Source organism: Octopus bimaculoides, chromosome 2 (assembly GCF_046866305.1).
Source record: "Octopus bimaculoides isolate indiv1 chromosome 2, ASM4686630v1, whole genome shotgun sequence".
NCBI classification, from domain to species: Eukaryota; Metazoa; Mollusca; class Cephalopoda; order Octopoda; family Octopodidae; genus Octopus; species Octopus bimaculoides.
The window spans coordinates 157,998,411-158,017,972 of NC_142929.1; positions in this window are offsets into that span (position 1 = coordinate 157,998,411).

Below are 19,562 nucleotides of genomic sequence, written 5' to 3' on the forward strand. Positions count from 1 at the left end.
ATATATATATATATATATATATATATATATATATATATATATATATATATATATCTTGGTTATAGAAATTGTTGATGTTGTTTAACCCCGAACCAACCCTGCTCAAGCAGACACATGAGCAAAACCATATCTAACCAGCCTGTTTTTATCTCCACGACTATATTGTTTTAAGTGTATTTCGCTTTATTTAAGACTGGACGGTAGAAATTGAAGGAGATTTGGCTGTTATTTCTCGCAGAGTGAATGATCGCGTAAAGCCTTCCATGTACTCTGGACTAGTCTGAGACAAAATGTTTGGGCATATTTAGGTACGCTCCTTTTCCATTCCAAGTTCCAATCTCACTTAGGTTGTCTTTTTTTGCTTTATTCTTCTGTACCAGGCAAATGTAGAGGCGCAATGGCCCAGTGGTTAGGGCAGCAAATAGAATAACGGTTTCGATTCCCAGACCGGGCATTGTGAGTGTTTATTGAGCGAAAACACCTAAAGCTCCACAAGGCTCCGGCAGGGGATGGTGGCGAACCCTGCTGTACTCTTTCACCACAACTTTCTCTCACTCTTACTTCCTGTTTCTGTTGTGCCTATAATTCAAAGGGTCAGCCTTGTCACACTGTGTCACGCTGAATATCCCCGAGAACTACGTTAAGGGTACACGTGTCTGTGGAGTACTCAGCCACTTGCACGTTAATTTCACGTGCAGGCTGTTCCGTTAATCGGATCAACTGGAACCCACGATGCCTGTTACCAGGCAAATATTGGGGACATTGTAATGGAATATTCCGCTCCTCCAAATGTCTAGCATTGTGTTTACATAAAAAAGTACTTGTCCAATAACAACTGTTAATGAAGTGACAGAATTGATAGAACTACTGATAAAATGTCTTGCGATTTTTAAGCATTTTGCCTGGCGTGTTAACGATTCTGCCAGCTGGCCTCCTTAGAGTATCTGATTATATTTGTAAGAAGGTTATAAAGGTGAGTATCTAAGCGGGAAATTTTCATATCAGATTGATAGCCTACGGAGATTTTTTTGCGACATATGGGACATATAGATTACCTTTGTTTTACTGCTTCAATATTAAAACAATAATTTTGTTGTACCTACAGGAAACAACTGTGACTATGGGCTGCGTAGGCCATGAAGAACGCTGAGATCGATTTGGATGGTGTTCCTTTCAAACAACTGCAAGATAAGGACCTCTGGAAAACATGGACAGGGAACGTATTTTAAAGGATTTAAATAAAGTAACAATGGAAGAACTGGGAAAGTGGTTAATGGAGGGCCCAGAGGATGGAGAAATATAAATGACAATAAGAGTATAGACAAGTAAGTGGGATAGGACGGAGTGGAGTTGACATGAGATCAGCCAGTTCCGAGAAGCAGTAACAAGTGAAGTAGCGGGTAAAGAAGTAGTGTTATTTCTTTACTACCTACAAGGGGCTACACGCAGAGGGGGCAAACAAGGACAGACAAACGGAATAAGTCGATTATATCGACTCCGGTGCGTAACTGGTACTTATTTAATCGACCCCGAAAGGATGAAAGGCAAAGTCGACCTCGGCGGAATTTGAACTCAGAACGTAGCGGCAGACGAAATACCGCTAAGCATTTCGCCCGGCGTGCTAACGTTAAAGAAGTTAAAGAAGTAGTGTGGAGAGATATAGACAGTACATCTATAAACCAGAGTGGAGTCTGATAGATTAAAAGAGAGGCCTAGTAATTTGATGTTCAAACCTATTTATGAGAAGAAGTGTTTCTTGGGAGATTGGTCAGATATTGTGGCTGATTGTTAAAAAAAAATACATATAATTAACTTGTTTCTAGTCAATCTTGTGTAAGCCATTCAAAGTAAAATAAGTCAATAAAAAGAGTTGTTTCATGGGAAGGTGAGAAGGAAGAAATACTGTGAAATAAAAACATGGCTGTGTAATATATGAGCATGACAAGCATGACAAGAAATAAATGAAAAACTACTATTCCTGGAATACAAACACAGTAATTTATATACAAATATTATTGCATATTTTTCTGAGTTCAAGCATTTGTCGCTAAGAGACTCCATTGACGAGAAAAATGGTCAGCAAGAAAAATATATCAGAAACTGAGAAGTAAGTAAATAAAAATAATATAAGTAATAATAGATAGCAATCATTGTTCTCACTTTTCCTGTCCCTTTGGAAAGCTAGTGATGACAAAAGTTAGATAGCCATCTATTTTCCTTGTGCGTATGTGTATATGTGTGCGTGGAAATGTCTGTGTGTAGCATGTGTGAACGTGTGGTCGGTATCAAGGTAGATGTTAAGAACAAATTACTGAAGATGGTAAATAATTCACTGAAAACATATATTAAGGTAGACATGCACAAAATATATACAATCTTCTGGGATTTACCAACGTGTAAATACATTTATCTAGAAGACCGTAAGCATCAAACTGTTCTCTGACCGTGCATTACATTCTATCAGTTCAGTTACACATGTGCGAACTTTCAATTTACAGCTTCCAATTCTGATAGAGCGTAAGTTGTTTTGGTGTTATGCATGTTCAATCAAAGCCTCAATCCAACATTTGCTGTACCGCAGACGACCTACGTAATCTATCTTATCGTTTTTTTTTACCTTTTCTCCTACACTCTTTTTCACGTCTAATTTAATTTTTGGTACAATACTATGTACACATATGAAAAAGTGTCAAATTTCGACGGCAGAAACAATTTACATAGAATGTTCTGTAACCTTGATTATCCATTACTCAATTTAAAACTTACTGATATTAGCGACACAAAAGTTATAATTTCACTTCTTCAAGAAGGACAGGTATGGAGAAAAAAAAAAAAGACACAAAATAAGAGATGAAAACAAAAAACCCTAAATAGGCATGAAAATGTAAATAAATAAAAGAGTAAATAAGTTACAAGAGTGTTAGGTAGAGAAAAGAACATTTACTGTACTTCAATTAATAATAGTAAAATTTGCAATCTTTAACAGTATAAGCAATTGTAAGGTGTAAGGTATTAAATAACAATGTTCAGGAAGAAAAAGACAAATGACACATTGGTCAGACAAGTTGGCAGCAAACTCCTTTATCTGTGCATGTTTGATGAAAACACTTTGAATACTCATTATATTCTGTAAAGATCCACCGAACGAACGTGTACAATATAAAAGGGTTTCGAAGTAAATGTAACGTTATATTCAGATGCTAATCGGAAGTCAGCATCTCAGCAGGTGGGAAGCATAGAGTGCCGACCTCAATGCCATACATTCTTATATTTCATGTTCTCAGTTCGAAATCTGCAGGTTTCTCTTTTTTGTTTTATTTTATGATCAATGGGTCTATAATGGAGTAGTAATCTAATTAATCATACATCGAACCCGTTTTAATTATTGTCTGTTTTATTTTAAACTTTGTTTATTTAGTGTGGGGATAATTTGAAGGTGTGTTTGCTTACCTTTCTGTGGCTACTGCTACAGCCACTGTAGTTAGCCTTTCTCTTTGCTACATCTAAGGCAGCTATCTTGCAATGCGTGTAAATATTACAAATGGCCGATTGCCAAAATATAAGAATAGAAATATATAAAGACAAGCGCTTCTTCTACCCTTGGTAATAGAGAATAGTTGCAAACAATGCGAAATATTTTGTTTGTAAAACAGGAAAAAATAAAAATTAAATCAAACATTTTCCAGAAGATAATTCTATCCCAAAAAATCACATTTCTTCGCACAGTTCTAACATAGACATCCATTCAGTTAGACATAAATAATTATAAAAATAATTTCTTCTTTAGGCGCAAGGCTAGGAATCTTATATTGTCACCAGTTCTTGACTGGTATTTTATTTTATGAACCTGGATGAATGAAAAGCAAACCTGAACGATATTTGAACCTAGAACATAGAGAGCCGGAGAAATAATACAATGCATTTTGTTTAATGCTTCAATGATTTTCCCATTCCATTAGCGTAATGATTCTTTCTACTGTAGGCAGAAAGCTCGAAATTAATGGGGAGGGGATAGTCATTTACATAGACTACAGTACTCAACTGGTACTTATTTTGTCGACTCCGAAATGATGAAAGCAAAGTCAACCTCGGTAGTATTTGAACTACGAACGTAAAAGCAAACGAAATGCCCAAAGCATTTCATCCGGCGTTACTAGCTCTGTCAGCTTGCCGCCTTAATTCACAAGCACAATAACAATTTCTTACATAGGGAGAAGGCCAGAAATTTTGAGGGAAGAGGTTAATCCTTAACATGGACTTGATTGATATTTTATTAACCACGGAAGCGTAAAAAGTAAAATTGCCCTCGGTATGATTTGAGCACAGAACGTAATAACAAGGTCGACTTTGCCTTCCAACCTTCCGAAGTCAATAAAATAAGCACCAGTTTCGCACTGGGGTCGATGTGATCGACTAGTGCCCCTCCCACAAAATTTCAGGCCTTGTGCCTATAGTAGAAAGAGTTATTAGAAGGTGAGTTGTAATAGACTTTTGTTTCTACTTTTCCAGTGAAATTCTTCACTGATATCGAAAAGGTGAAAACAAGCAATGTTAATTCTCTAAATGAAGTATTAACAGTAACTGCACGATAAAGTGTAGTATATTGCCACTTAAGTGTGGCTGACCCCTAGGGGTGGATGTTACTGTTGCTTTTAGCCCCAGGAGGACATCTCCTCCAACTGGCTTATCGACACACTACTGTGTCCTGTTTGCCAAGGGAAGTTATCCCTCCCATCATGATCTGTAGCACGAACGGACCCGGGTTTCAGGGTTATTTCCCTTCGTCGGCGTTCGATAGCCACTGATCTTTGATGAGAGAGACAAAATCTTGGCAATCTTATATCTACTTTTCCAGTGAAATTCTTCACTGATATCGAAAAGGTGAAAACAAGCAATGTTAATTCTCTAAATGAAGTATTAACAGTAACTGCACGATAAAGTGTAGTATATTGCCACTTAAGTGTGGCTGACCCCTAGGGGTGGATGTTACTGTTGCTTTTAGCCCCAGGAGGACATCTCCTCCAGCTGGCTTATCGACACACTACTGTGTCCTGTTTGCCAAACGAAGGGAAATAACCCTGAAACCCGGGTCCGTTCGTGCTACAGATCATGATGGGAGGGATAACTTCCCTTGGCAAACAGGACACAGTAGTGTGTCGATAAGCCAGCTGGAGGAGATGTCCTCCTGGGGCTAAAAGCAACAATAACATCCACTCCTAGGGGTCAGCCACACTTAAGTGGCAATATACTACACTTTATCGTGCAGTTACTGTTAATACTTCATTTAGAGAATTAACATTGCTTATATATATATATATATACATATACATACATACATATATATATATATATATATATATATATATATATATATATATATATATAAATACACGCACATGCTTAAATATTTATACATGTATACGTACGTATATATGTGAATGTATGTACTTACATCCCCAAAATTTCCATCACATTAATCGTTCAAAATATAATTCGCGACATTTTATTTGAGTTACTTTTTAGCACCAAATATTGTGTTCAAATTTTGGTACCAGGCCACCAAGTTCAGATCACGATGTATGTCGATTAAATGGACCCCAGTTCTCACATGGTACTTATTTTAGCGACACCTCGACAGAATTTGCACTCAGATCGTAAAGACGGACGAAACGCCGCTGAGCATTTTACCCGGCATGCTAACGATTCTGCCAGCTCGCCCTCTTTGTCAGCACCAAAATTAACGAAACTGTTGGAATATTTGACCAACAACAATAATAATTAATTTCGAAAAACTTGAGCAGGACAACAAAAATAAATGAATAAACGGTGGTGCATCAGCATGGCCGCAGCTCTAAGCTGAAACTTAAAAAACAAAAAAAAACCGGAAAATATTCGCATAACATTAAACGAATTAAAGATAAGCATACAATAAATACAAAGGGAGTCAATTTCATTGATTCCCTAATCTGATATGTCAGAGCCTATTCTAGCATTTCTATCCTGTAACTAGGGATTGTCTAACTTCGTTGGCTTGTATATGACGAGTCTGGTTACGGCCGGGAAATGTGGAGTAGGTTTTCATTGTTTTTGTATAATTCGTTAACGATTGAATAATTCGAAAGAATATTATCTTTAATTAGAAAAAAAGAAAGAATGATTAAAAGGTGGGCTAACATGTATGTAAATGTGTATGTCTTTATGCATTGAATATATAACCTATACAGTGTATGGTGTACGTTCTTCTTTCTCCGAAAGACTGTAACTTTTAGCTCTTCCCTTTCTCTCTCTTATACATTCGTCCGTCCATACATACATACATACATGTATGCATGCATGCATACATACATACATACATGCATACATACGTACGTGCATAATTCGCACATACATATATAAATAATTATGCACACACAATTATTTATATGTATATGTATACATACACATACACACATATATATATACATATCATTTCTCTCTCTCTATATGCATATATGTATGTATCCATGTATGAGTATAAACCTGTATAAAGTTATTTATTTTGGTATGTGTCTCAGTGAGTGTAGCCATGTACATGCATGCGTAATTATATGAATTTGATAGAGTTGAACATATGTGAATAAGACTACTTCAGAGAATGTGCTAATAACTTCTCATATTGGCTTTTGGATAAAATCTTTTATTGATACAGGAGCTTCACTAGCTTCTCACTGATGCGTTACCTGCTTTCAACTAATTGACATTCGTAATTAACTAATTTACTCACGTCGATATCAAATGAAAAGTGATTAGTATTATTATTATTATTTCAGTAACACCGTTCTCTTCAGAAGATATGTATTTAACATATTTAACAGAGGCAAAACAGAAGAATCCGAGTGATTCAGTGAAGCAAATGTCAAACTGTTCAGACTCTCTCATTGATTTTTCTCATCTTTCTCTTCAAGGAAGTCTCCAAACATTCCTCGACTTTATCTATCTATGAGCATACATATATAAATATGTTTATGTGTGTGTCTGCTTACCTATGTATATATATATATATATATATATATATATATATATATATATATATATATATATATATATATATATATATATGTATGTGTGTGTGTGTGTGTGTGTGTGTGTGTGTGTATGTGTGTGTGTGTGTGTGTGTTCTTTCTCCGTCTTCCCTTCTTTGGACTTTTCCTATATTTCTGACGAAGATCTGCGATCGAAACGTTAAATCCTCTTTCTTTTCTTTCCTTTACTGAGCGTCCAATAACACTGTACTTATTCCACGTCCTCGCGTTGTTTTTCCGTGTTTTTTCCCATGTTTTTTCTTGTTTGTTCATGTTTAAATTGACTATATATATATATATATATATATATATATACATTCATTCTGGGCTTTGGAGGATTTTTTGATCAAAGCAGTGTTGCCGTTCTCGACATCGGCAAAGTTTTCGACTGTGTCTGTCATACGAATCTCTTAGCGAACTGTCTTCTCTCAGGTTTCCACTCGTCTCTTGACTCTTGGGTCAGCAGCTTTCTCTGAGATCGCGCTGTTCTCAACAGGCCTCTTTCTGACCGTCATTTTATCAACTCCGGTGTTCAGTGTTGTACCTCACTCACCTCTATTTATATACTCTATTTATATACCCATATCTTACTTTTCTTACAAAACCCAGTCTTACACTGATGGTGTTACCCCTCATCCTTCCGCCTCATTCTCCAGCTATGCATTTTCTACTCTCAGCCTATTCCCTTCATGCGCAACCCACACTGACTCTATAAGCAGAGACCTTGAAAGTATGCTCTGATGAGCATATGCCAATGTTGTGAAGAAAACGAATACTACTCATCCCACTACGTCCCCTTAATCACCAGAAGAATTTAGGTGTGTCTTGCGTAAGCACACCCTTAATATAGTTATGGTCAAATCCCATCGAAAATCCCTTTTCTTCAGGGCCATTCCCCAACAATTATTCAAATAAGATTCAGGTTATTTATGCTCACAATAAATTACTTCTCTCACATCTGGAGCGGTGTTTCTTCTGGTTGCCGAGTCAAACAGTTTAGATGGCTTAGATTGCGTCCAGAAAAGAACCGGTTAAATGATACGGCCTCTGAGCCACAAGTATGCTGTATTCTTTCACTAACTTTACAATTGTGTGTGTGCGTGCATATTAAAGTACATCTGGATTCTATCAAAGTTTTCTTTTGTTGAAATCGCTTTAAATATTCTACAAATGTTTAGAAATATGATCAGATTTCTATAATCTCTAGAGATGATACAAATGTTAAGCTGTTAAGCAAGCTAAAGTGAAAGACAAGCCAATCTGTACTCGAATATAGTCCAAGTAGCTGACTATATGCTTTATGTACTATATAAAATTCACATCTAACTCCGCCAAGTTCTGTGTTGAATATTGACACAGTGTCTGTATGTATACGTATATTATGTATTATCTTTTAATTGTTTCAGTCGTTAGTCTGCGGCGACGCTGGGACATTACTTTGAACAATTTTACTCGAACGAATCGCCCCTAATATTTATTTTTTGCTAAGCCTGCCACTTATTCATTGGCCTCTTTGTCGAACTGCTAACGTGCAGGGAAGTAAACTCACGAAAACCGATTTTCTAGTGTTGGCGGAGGATAAACACAGATACAAAGACACGGCCTGTACATACATACATACATACATACATACACACATATATATATATATATATATATATATATATATATACACACACACACACACACACACACACACACACACACACACACACACACACACATATATATATATATAAGAAAGAAATGAAATGCAAGAGTCACAGAAAGTTTGTATGATAACATTTATGGTGATATTAGGATCATATTACATCATTACATAATTACAAATTAAATAAGTACTGATTTCACGATCAACGATTGTCAACTTATATAGAGAAAACTTTTTTGCTGTCAGTAGGACGACATCTTTGAAAAAAAGTAAAGAGATGAAGCAATATGTCAAGGGGAGCAACTCTTATTTTTTCACGAAGCTCTTCAGTGTTTTTGGCAAGCATGCAGTTACAGCAGTTATTTCATTTCTTTTACTTTGGGGCTTGTTGTAGAGGGGAATAATTTTGCATTAGTTAGCAGTTTTTTTAATGACTTAGGTTGTTTGTTGCTTTTGACAATTTTAATGTCACGTAAAATTCTTTTTAGTTTTGGGTCCTTGTGTAGTATTGGTAGGTTTTTGTATGATTGTGTTGAATGCTTCTTTGTATCTGGGGTTGTATGTGGAAATGTAAGGTAGTGTTTTAAGGAGAGGTTTGTTAATATCTTTGGTTTTTCTTAATGTGTCGGTGTTGATAGATTTGGCACGTTTTATTCCACCATTAATGAGTTGGATTGGATAGTATCTCTCCAGGAGGACATTTTTCAGTTCTTGTAGTCTTAAATCTCTAGTTTTTGTTTTCTCTCTGAGACACTAGTGCAGATTATTCTTGCAAGTGTGAAGGGATGTTAGCTTTCGTGTGTCTAGGATGGCAAGAGCTAAAGAGAAGGTATTGTTTTGCATTTGTTGTTTTATAAAATATATCTGTTTCGATTTTGTTGTTTGTTTTTTTTAAATTAGAATGTCTAGGAATGGAAGTGCATCCTGGTTGTATTCCATTGTGAATCTGAATGCTTGTGTGGATGCTGTTCAGAAGTGTTTTAAATTCTAGGAGTTTGTTTAAGTTGTTATTCCAGAGTATGAAACAGTCATCTAAGAATCTCTTTCAATTCTCTTTAATGTATTGGGCGAGAGGGTCTCCAAATTTTCGCAGTGACTTCTGATATATTTTCTTCTCTAAGAATCCCATTGTGAGGTTGGCAATGGCAGGTGCTGCTCTCATGCCCATCGCAATTCCCGATATTTGGCGGTAGCAGTTGGTGTCAAAAATTAAATGATTATTCTGGAGAATGTATTTGATTGATTCAATGATGAAGGTTTTGTTTATTCGTTCTTGTATTTCCTCTAGATGTAGTTCTATTCAGAATCGAATCGCTTCCATTCCATAATCACGTGGAATGTTGGAGTATAGGTTTATAACATCGAAGGAGACCATGAGGGATTCTTCCACGACCTGTTCTGGGAGATGGTTCAGCATGTCTAAATCATCTCTGATGTAGCTTCTAATATATATATGAGGAGGGCTTCTTTCACTCTCGTCTACCAAATCCACTGACGAAGTTTAGAAGACACTTGCCCAAGGTGCCACGCAGTGGGACTGGATTCGGAACCACGTAGTTCGGAAGCAAACATTTTACCATGCATCCACACCTGTGTATATAAGTGTGTGTGTGTATGTGTGTGTGTGTGTGTGTGTGTGTGTGTGTATTTATGTGTCTCACTAGTAGAAAGACCAATGGGTAAATAGAAGTAAATTGTCCATACTTATATTCATTTTGTTGAAAAAACACGGAGCAGCGGCAGCGGCAACAACAACAACAACATATAACATACCGATAATGAATAAATATATGCAAATATTGTTAAACTAATTGGAGAAAGTAATTGCTGAAAGTAATCTATCATGTTTGAAAACGAAGCTGACATCAGATAATAAAAGAAAACAGGGAACAAATTTCCAATTTGCGTACGACATAGTAAATTACTTTTATTACATGTTTTCTCTACAACACCAGGTTGTTGTTCAATGTTGTTTAACCTGGGGGTCATCTATCATTAAAAAGACGTACGATCGAAGAATTCCAGATTTGACCATCCCGTTGTGTTTTCGAGTATAGTGTGTCGAGGACTGCTTTATCTTAAGAGTTTTTTTCCCCATCCATTTTGTAACAGGCACAATAGAAAAAAAGACTACGAATTGGAAAAGTTACGTGGGCGTTGGTATTTTTTGTATATCTCTAGGCATTGAGTTCAAATCTTGCGAAGGTTAACTTTCGCTTTCGTTCTTTCGTGTTTAATAACTAAACAGCGAAGTCCTGCGATCGATTATGCTTTCTTTTCTCTTTTTCTCCTCTCTCAGATATGGCTATAGCCAGTAAGATGTTATACATGTACATACTTACATACATACATAACACACACACAACATATATATGTTTAGTAGCTAAACATTTTAAGGCAGTGAGCTGACAAAATCGTTAGCACACCGGGCGAAATGCTTAGCGGTATTTCGTCTGCCGTTACGTTCTGAGTTCAAATTCCGCCAAGGTCGACTTTGCCTTTCATCCTTTCGGGGTCGATTAAATAAGTACCAGTTACGCACTGGGATCGATGTAATCGACTTAATCCCTTTGCCTGTCCTTGTTTGTCCCCTCTATGCTTAGCCCCCTGTAGGCAATAAAGTACTACTATATACATACATGCTTATATATAAGAAGATGACACACATTTCGACGATTCTAATAAAAAACAAATATTTCTTTCACAGTTCTATATGTAAGAGATGAAGAATTATTTACATTTGATGGATGTTTGTCCTCATCTTGTTTGTTGCTAACGCAACGTTTCGGCTGATATACCCTTCAGCCTTCATCAGGTGTCTTGGGGAAATTTCGAACCTTGGTTCTCATTCCTAAGGTAATTTTCGATGTTATTATTATTACTATTATTCAGGTCACTGCCTGGAATCGAACTCGGAATCTTGGGGTTAGTAGCTCGCGCTCTTAACCACTATGAGAACCCAGGTTCGAAATTTCCCCAAGACACCTTATGAAGGCTGGAGGGTATATCAGCCGAAACGTTGTGTTAACAATAAACAAGATGAGGACAAATATCCGTCAAATGTAAATAATGTAAATAACGTACATAATTTGTTTACATTCATACACATGCTCACGCGCACGCTCACACACATATCGTTTAGAATTCCTCTACATGTACATGATAGTGATGGACATGATGATGATGATGCTGATCATTATGAAAATGATGATGATGATAATGATAGAGATGGGCGAGTGTGGAATAGATACAGGCGAAAAAGAACTGTGTTACAATTGTTATGTACCTGTTGATCTGATTTCCTGTGTACCAAATCCAACGATTCAGCTTCTGCATAATTTATTGGCCTACTAGAAAAAACAGCCAAATTTCTTTCAGCCCACATCTCGTCGTCTTGTAAAGGACTCATTGCATAATGTTGAAACGTTGGTAGGTTTAACCAGGTCCAACTGTCGATTAAACAACAAAAAACATTGCTTAGCCTGTAAATAATGACCGTCTAATCTTCTTGAAACCATGTCTTTTATGTTTATTTAATTCCTTCTGTTTGTTATGCTAAATTAATCCTATGTAAATAGTCGGATGGTATTTATGCACACGACACAGACTCAAATACACGCACACACACGCACATATGTACATACGAAAATAGATGCATAAATAATTACTTGCTTAGCTTTTGAGAGCGAAAATGAAAGGTAGTCATTGATTTAAAACGTACCATCATAAAACAAGAAGAATATATCGGAAAAAATATCGTTCTAGATGCACTCTTAGGGAACGAACTGGCGAAACGAAATCTTTAGAACGTCTGATAGAATATTTCTTAGTATTTCTCCTCAGTCTGAGTTCAAATCCTACCGCGGTTAAATTTTAGAATCAATATAGACGTAAGAATTCAGTGGTGGCGGATGTACGGAACTGTAAGAACACTGCACCGAATACCTTGTGGTATTTGGTCCGGCTCTTGACGTTCTGAGTCCAGATCTCTTGCCCCCTACTTGGGTGGTAGATTCAATCATTCGTCCAATTTCATACTGGTTCCGAATTTTGGCACAAGGCGAGTAATTTCGGCTTATTTATTTTATCGAATTCGAAATGATGAAAAGCAAAGACGACCTCAGCAGAATTTGGACTCAGAACGTAAGAACAAATGCATCCAGTTTAATATTACCACCTGGCACCCTGAGTAAGTGGCTTTAGCAGAGTTCATTCGGGCCCGGTTTCTGGTTTAGATATGCTGTAAAAGGGGTATGTAAAGATGTTGTAAAAGGGCCATGATTCTGGTTTCCTCTCAACCACCAAAAGTCCTCTGAAAATGTGGGGCTGGTTACATCTGGAACGCCTTTGATGACTGTTCCGCCCAATCAGAGCCGACATAGTGATTAAATAATAACAACAACAGCAACAAAAATATTTAATTTACTGTAAATTACTTCAGATCATTACAACTATTTTTATTCACCAGATTAATCTACCACCCTGGTTTTAAATAAATGGCTACCTTTTATTCCCGCTTTCAAAAACGAGGCAAGAAATTATCTATCTATCTATCTATCTATCTATCTATCTATCTATCTATCTATCTATCTTCGTGTGAGTGAGTGTATATTCCATGTGCTTAAATACAATTTAACTACTTAAATAGGATTAATCTAGCATAACTAATAGAAGGGAATTAAATAAAAGATGTAATTCTCATATAAAACAAATTGCCGTAGCGTCTATTGTCATACTACTGCGGTGAAGCCACTATATCTCTCATCCACGCTAGCCATTCTATCGATCTGTTCCTTTAACCGGGGGCTGCGGCGAACATTACATGGTTCGCTGGTTCATTGTTTTCAACATGGTGGACAAGGCCTTGCAGGCATGTGAACAATTATTCAGAATCCATTGTTTTTTTTTTCCTTGTATAGTATCCCGCTTTTAGTTTGGTATTCGCCATCTCCCATTTTCCCTTATTTATTTATTTGTTTATTTATTTAAAATATTCATTTATTTATTTATTCACTTCCCTCTTTCTATTTCTCTTCCCCTCTCTCTCTCTCTAGATACATACTTGCCTGCAACGACATCGAAAACAGCTGAGAAACTGAGAAATCGTCGTAAGATTGTGTTTATCATCGAAACAATAAACAATCTTACTAGTTTTGGTTATAAAAGAAATCGAAACCATAAAGTATATTTTTCTCAAAATTATGAATTCAATAATTACTAATTTCAATGGCTTGAAATGAAATAAGATTCGTTGGTCGGATATATGAACACAATAAAAGTATTAAGAACTACATTATTACATGACTTACGAGAAGGGACATTTGGTAAACGTAAAAATGGGGTTGATTATAATTTACAAAAGAGAGAAAAGTGCAATAATAACAATAAACGATCATGACACTAGACTACACAAATCGATATTGTGTGTAACAGAAGATCAGAGTTCGATTGGTTATATGAGGCTTCGTAGTAAGTCAACTGCGTCTAACTGTCTTTGCTAATAACTGCATTATGAATTATGGGAGCTCAGGATATAGACCATTGAAATGTGTTCATAACCAAATGATTCGAGGAAAGATTATTTAATTTTTGAAGCGCATGCTACGAAACAGACTGCTTGAGTTGTATTGGCAGGGATCAACTGTATGAGGAGGTTTGGGTTAGTATTTATAGCAAAGTAATGAATCCTCATTTTCGAAAATATACGCATTTTACAGTCTCTTTCTACAACATTTAAAGTGTATCTCAAAGATACTAAAGGCATAAAGACAAAATAATAAAATGTCTCTATGGACCTGGAACACTATAATTCATGTTGCGATACTTGTCACAAATACATAAATAGCTACACTGCTCTCTCTCTGTCCCTCTCTCTCTGTCCCTCTCTCTCTGTCTCTCTCTCTCTCTCTCTCTCTCTCTCTCTCTCTCTCACACACACACACACACACACACACACACACACAAACTGAAAAAGAAAACAGAGAAATGTATGATGATAGTAAATATAGAACACATGTATATAAATCGATGCACTTATATGAGATTATGAGTAGCTAAGAGAATTTCAATCAAAATTAATAAGCAGACTCTTAGAGATGAAGAAACAGTCATTAAAAATTACAGGTGTTCCCACTGACCAAGAAATGAGTTTATTTTGGAGAAAAAAGCTAAAATAGTGAAAGAAATCCAAGTGCAATAAATCTAGAAGAATTGCTCCGCAGTAGACCAAAACGATACAATATGAATGGGGATATCACTGACATTTATAAAATGAAATTTCGAGTAGGGAAAGCACAAGGAAGAGAATTGCTTGTCGAACAGCGATACAAAAAACAAACAAAAAAACAAAAAAACCCTCTCATCAGTCTTCACCAACAAGCTCTCAGTGACGCTATAATATACTAAGGTGGTTGGTATTGACAGAAACGTGCCTGGTGTTAAAAAGCAGAGCCATCTGTATAGAGAATTGAACGACGCAACTGCATGCCAGAATTAAATGTATGGCATATATGCGCGTGGTAAGAAGCTTGCTTCCCAACCACAAGGTTCCGGATTCAGTTCTGCTGCGTGGTACCTTGGTTAAGTGTCCTCTACTATAGTCTCGGGTCGACCAAAGCCGTGTGAGTGGATTTGGTAGACGGAAACTGAAAGAAGCCCGTCGTATTATATATATATATATATATATATATATTGAAATGAAATAAGATTCGTTGGTCGGATATATGAACACTATAAAAGTATTAAGAACTACATTATTTCATGACTTACGAGAAGTGACATTCGGTAAAAGTGACGGATAAAATAAGTACCAAACTGAAACCCCTCCCCCCAACTATGTGTTCGATTTGTTTGACTGGAACCTTCAAGGCCGTGCTCCAGCATAGCTGCAGTTGAATGAATGCCACAAGCGAAAGATGAAAATTAAAATATATGGATATAAATGTATACACATCTATATCTATATGTATGCATGTATATGTGTGTTCCTGTGCATGAGTGTGAGTGGATCTATAAGCTTAAACAAAGTGTAAAAGAACAGAAACAAAAAAGAAAGAAAGTAGAAATGAGTAGAACGTTTTTCTTATTGATTGCAGTGTGAACAATGAGAATATAACTAGCGATGTGTTTACTATGCTGCTGTTTGGTGGTGATTACTTAAAAGCTTACTTAAATGCTATATACATTGCGCCAATGTAGAAATGTTTGCCAGTCTTTTATAGTAGTATGTAGACAAACGAACCAGAAATAAGAAAACTTTCTAACCAGTTAGTTTTTCCCATTATTGTTTCATTAAAGGCTATATTTCCCTGATATCAGGAGAGAAATATGTTTTCGGGGTGTTTTCTCTTGTTTTCTTTGAATAAAGCAATTATTTGTATTAACAAAATAGTTCAGTGTAAAGAGAAACTAGTGTTTGATAAATTATTCAAAAATTGTTTTCTCTCTTACATTACTAATACATTGAGAATTACTAACTTCGCTTTTGGCTGTTCTATGTAACACAGTATAAGTTTCTTCATCGCTCGTTGAGTGCAACTGTAAGTAGCATCCAACGAAGAGTGTTAACATTAATAGCGTTTGGAATTGTTGCAGGGTTGTACACCTTTCACAATATAAAATAGTTTAACTGTCTCTGAGGCATTTCACTCCAAATATTTACCATCACCAAACTGCATTACATTGCTTCTATAAGCTATTTACATTTCTTTGATATAATTCGCTTTCAGAATATTGTCAGTTCCTCCTGCGTTAAGTTGATTTTGACGCGGTTTTCATGTCTTGTTATAGATATTTCTCTTATTTTGTGTCATTAACACTTTCGATATAAGAATAAACAATGCACTCTAAGAAATAAAAATGTTATCAGCCAATGAAGACCATCAGAGAGTAGATGTAAACTTTACATAAACTGGACATGGAAGCCGGTTTCGATACTCAGTTGAATTAATTTATATGATTTTCACAACGTCAGAATTTATTCAACCCAATTCTACGGCATTCATGGCTCAAAAACCTTGTTTGATAATTTTAAGACAAATAACGTAGATTATCTATTAGACATAAGAACACATTGACCCGATACGGCGATACGGTTTCCATATGAAAAACATGATGGTTTAGATAACTGTTAGGAGAAATTGCTGAAGACTTGATAATTCTTGAGACTGCATATTTTTAATAAAACCATTCTTCCCAAATTCTTCTAATCCGTTCATTTTTAACGCACATACACACGCGCGCACACACGCTCACACTCGTATACATGCACACACATACACACACACACATATAGCCAACCTTTTGGGTGGTAGAGTTTCTCGGCGAATGGTTTAGCATCATCATCATTCACTGTCTTTTGTGAAATCCCTGGGGTCATATCTCTGGCTTAAGATGTAAGTTTGAGATGTAGTATGTCTCTCAAGTAACCCAAAACATGATAAAGCGAACCTGATAATGCCAATGTAATATGGTCCCTGAATTAATACACCCCTTTCCATTATTCTCAAGTATTGCACAGCAGAGCAGGTGCCTACCATTACCAAAATATTTTATCTTTTTGTCTCTACAGTGATATATTCTAATCATAAAAAACTTACAACATATTGTCCTATCTTTGTCCCTGCCAACAACTGAAATCACATTCAGTTTTGTCCAAGGTCAGTAAAAACCACAGAGAATTGATTCTATTTCATAGTATTTACTGACAGTTAGATAGACTGAATTATTTGAAATTAAAATATCATAACTGATTAGAGGTAGGATACGAATCCGGATCACTCAAATGATTGTTTAGTAATCAAACCCTTGGATCATCTGTGCTCTGAATTACGATATCAAGTGCTAAAAAAACTACACTAATTTAGCTTGAGATGAAACGTACTACGCAGTGCAAGAGGACATTCTGGTTTTAAATAATTTTAATTAATATTACAGGTTTATCTCCACTACCCTTCTTGACCAGAATTAATATATAAATTAATAATTCTCTCTCCTCACAACGTTCGCAATTTAATTAGAATACATGTTTGAGATTCGTTGTGCTACGTATGTTAGCACTCATCTTACCATTTGATTTTCATACGAAAAGGTTCCCTGAGTAGAGGATAAGAGTCTATTCAGAGACATGAGGTCTTGATACTATTTTAATCATCGGTGTCGAAGTCTGTCAAAATATATAGGACCCTCATATAAGCTATATACAGCAATTATATAATTTAAAGATGGATACACTTCGTTTCCTCTATTTTTGTCAGAAATACATATCCTTTGAGAAATATATTTGTGACCAGAGATAGATAATTTTTCTGATGAATAAATGACTTTTCTGCTAAATGTAATAGCAAAATTGCCGTCAGTATAAAATATTAAATTCAGGCTGATGCAAGAGGAAATTTCTACGGAGTCAATTGACCTGCTAGAAATAGCAGCTAAATTTCCTGTCGGTTATACAACACTGTCTTAATGATGATAACTAAGACTTCATTGGGTAATCTAATACTAGATGCATGATACACGAGGAAAAGTTGTGATGGTTATGGTTGGAATGATTATAAGCCAGTCAAAACCGACCTGAGACAACAACAATAAAAGCATCGGTAACAAATTTCAGATCTCTTGACATCTTTCTCAATTTACTTCATTTCTATCTGTCTGTTTGTCTGTGTTTACCTCTGTCTCTCTGTCTCTCCATACATGCGTATATCCTTATGAATTAGTTATATGTGATAACATTACTATGGCGACATTTAGCTGTTATTTAATTTTTGATAATTTATTGGAACACATATTTTAAATCGAATTATTTAAATAGTTGACTGGAATTTGAAGCACAGGCCCATTTCATAAATATTCATATTTGATATCGATTAACTAAGCTGCTCTGATGGAAGCAAATATTATAGATGTAATTGACCGTAATAATATGGTAAAAATCTTGTAGGATATTTGCGTCAGTTAATTCTCCTTACGGCCGAGATGAGAGTGAAATGATATTTTATCATAATAAGTTTGCATACATCTTAAAAGTCTTTACAAATAAACCATGTATGAGAAGCAAAATTGTTATAATATTCTTCGGAGGCAGAAAAATTTGATAATAATTATTTTGATATCAGAGACACAATCTTGTTTCACTTTGGAGCTTTTGATAGTTGCATTTCGTTCTAGAATATAATGATTTTCGAAGTAAAATAAATAAATGAATAAAAACAAAAATTTATTTTTAGATAAAATAGAATAAAAAAAATTCTATAAATTCTTTACGCATTTTTTGACATTTGCTTTGCAAGGACTTCACCAGTAACTTCAGTCATATACAACATAAAACTGATCAATTTCGTTTGAATCTAATTAAGCTGACACTTGCCGAAGTTCTGTGTAATTATCAGAAGTTCTTACATATTTTTATCCCATCATACGTATTTTGTCATCCACCTTTTTAGAACACTTGCTGCATAATGTAATTTACGGTAATTGAATGAAATATCGGAAATGTTGTTGACACCTGTCTTAGGAAATTAAATTACCTGTAAAATACTCTCTCGTCATCAGAAACAATATCACTTGATCCATCATCAAAACACGCGTCCAATTGGAAATCAAATTCATATAATAAAAAGAAGAAAGGCCGCGTAAATCTACATAAAAGGCTTAAATTGACGTAAGAGTGAGAAAGTAAAATAGGAAGAGAGAGAAACAGAGAGAGGGAGAGAGTGAGAGAGAGAAAGGGAGGGAGATAAAAAGAGAGCATGAAAATGAGTGAGAAAGACTTACGAATATCTATTGTTATAATTTTTAGATATTTGATGCTATTGAAAAGAATGCCTCATAGCGCTTGATTTCTATACGAT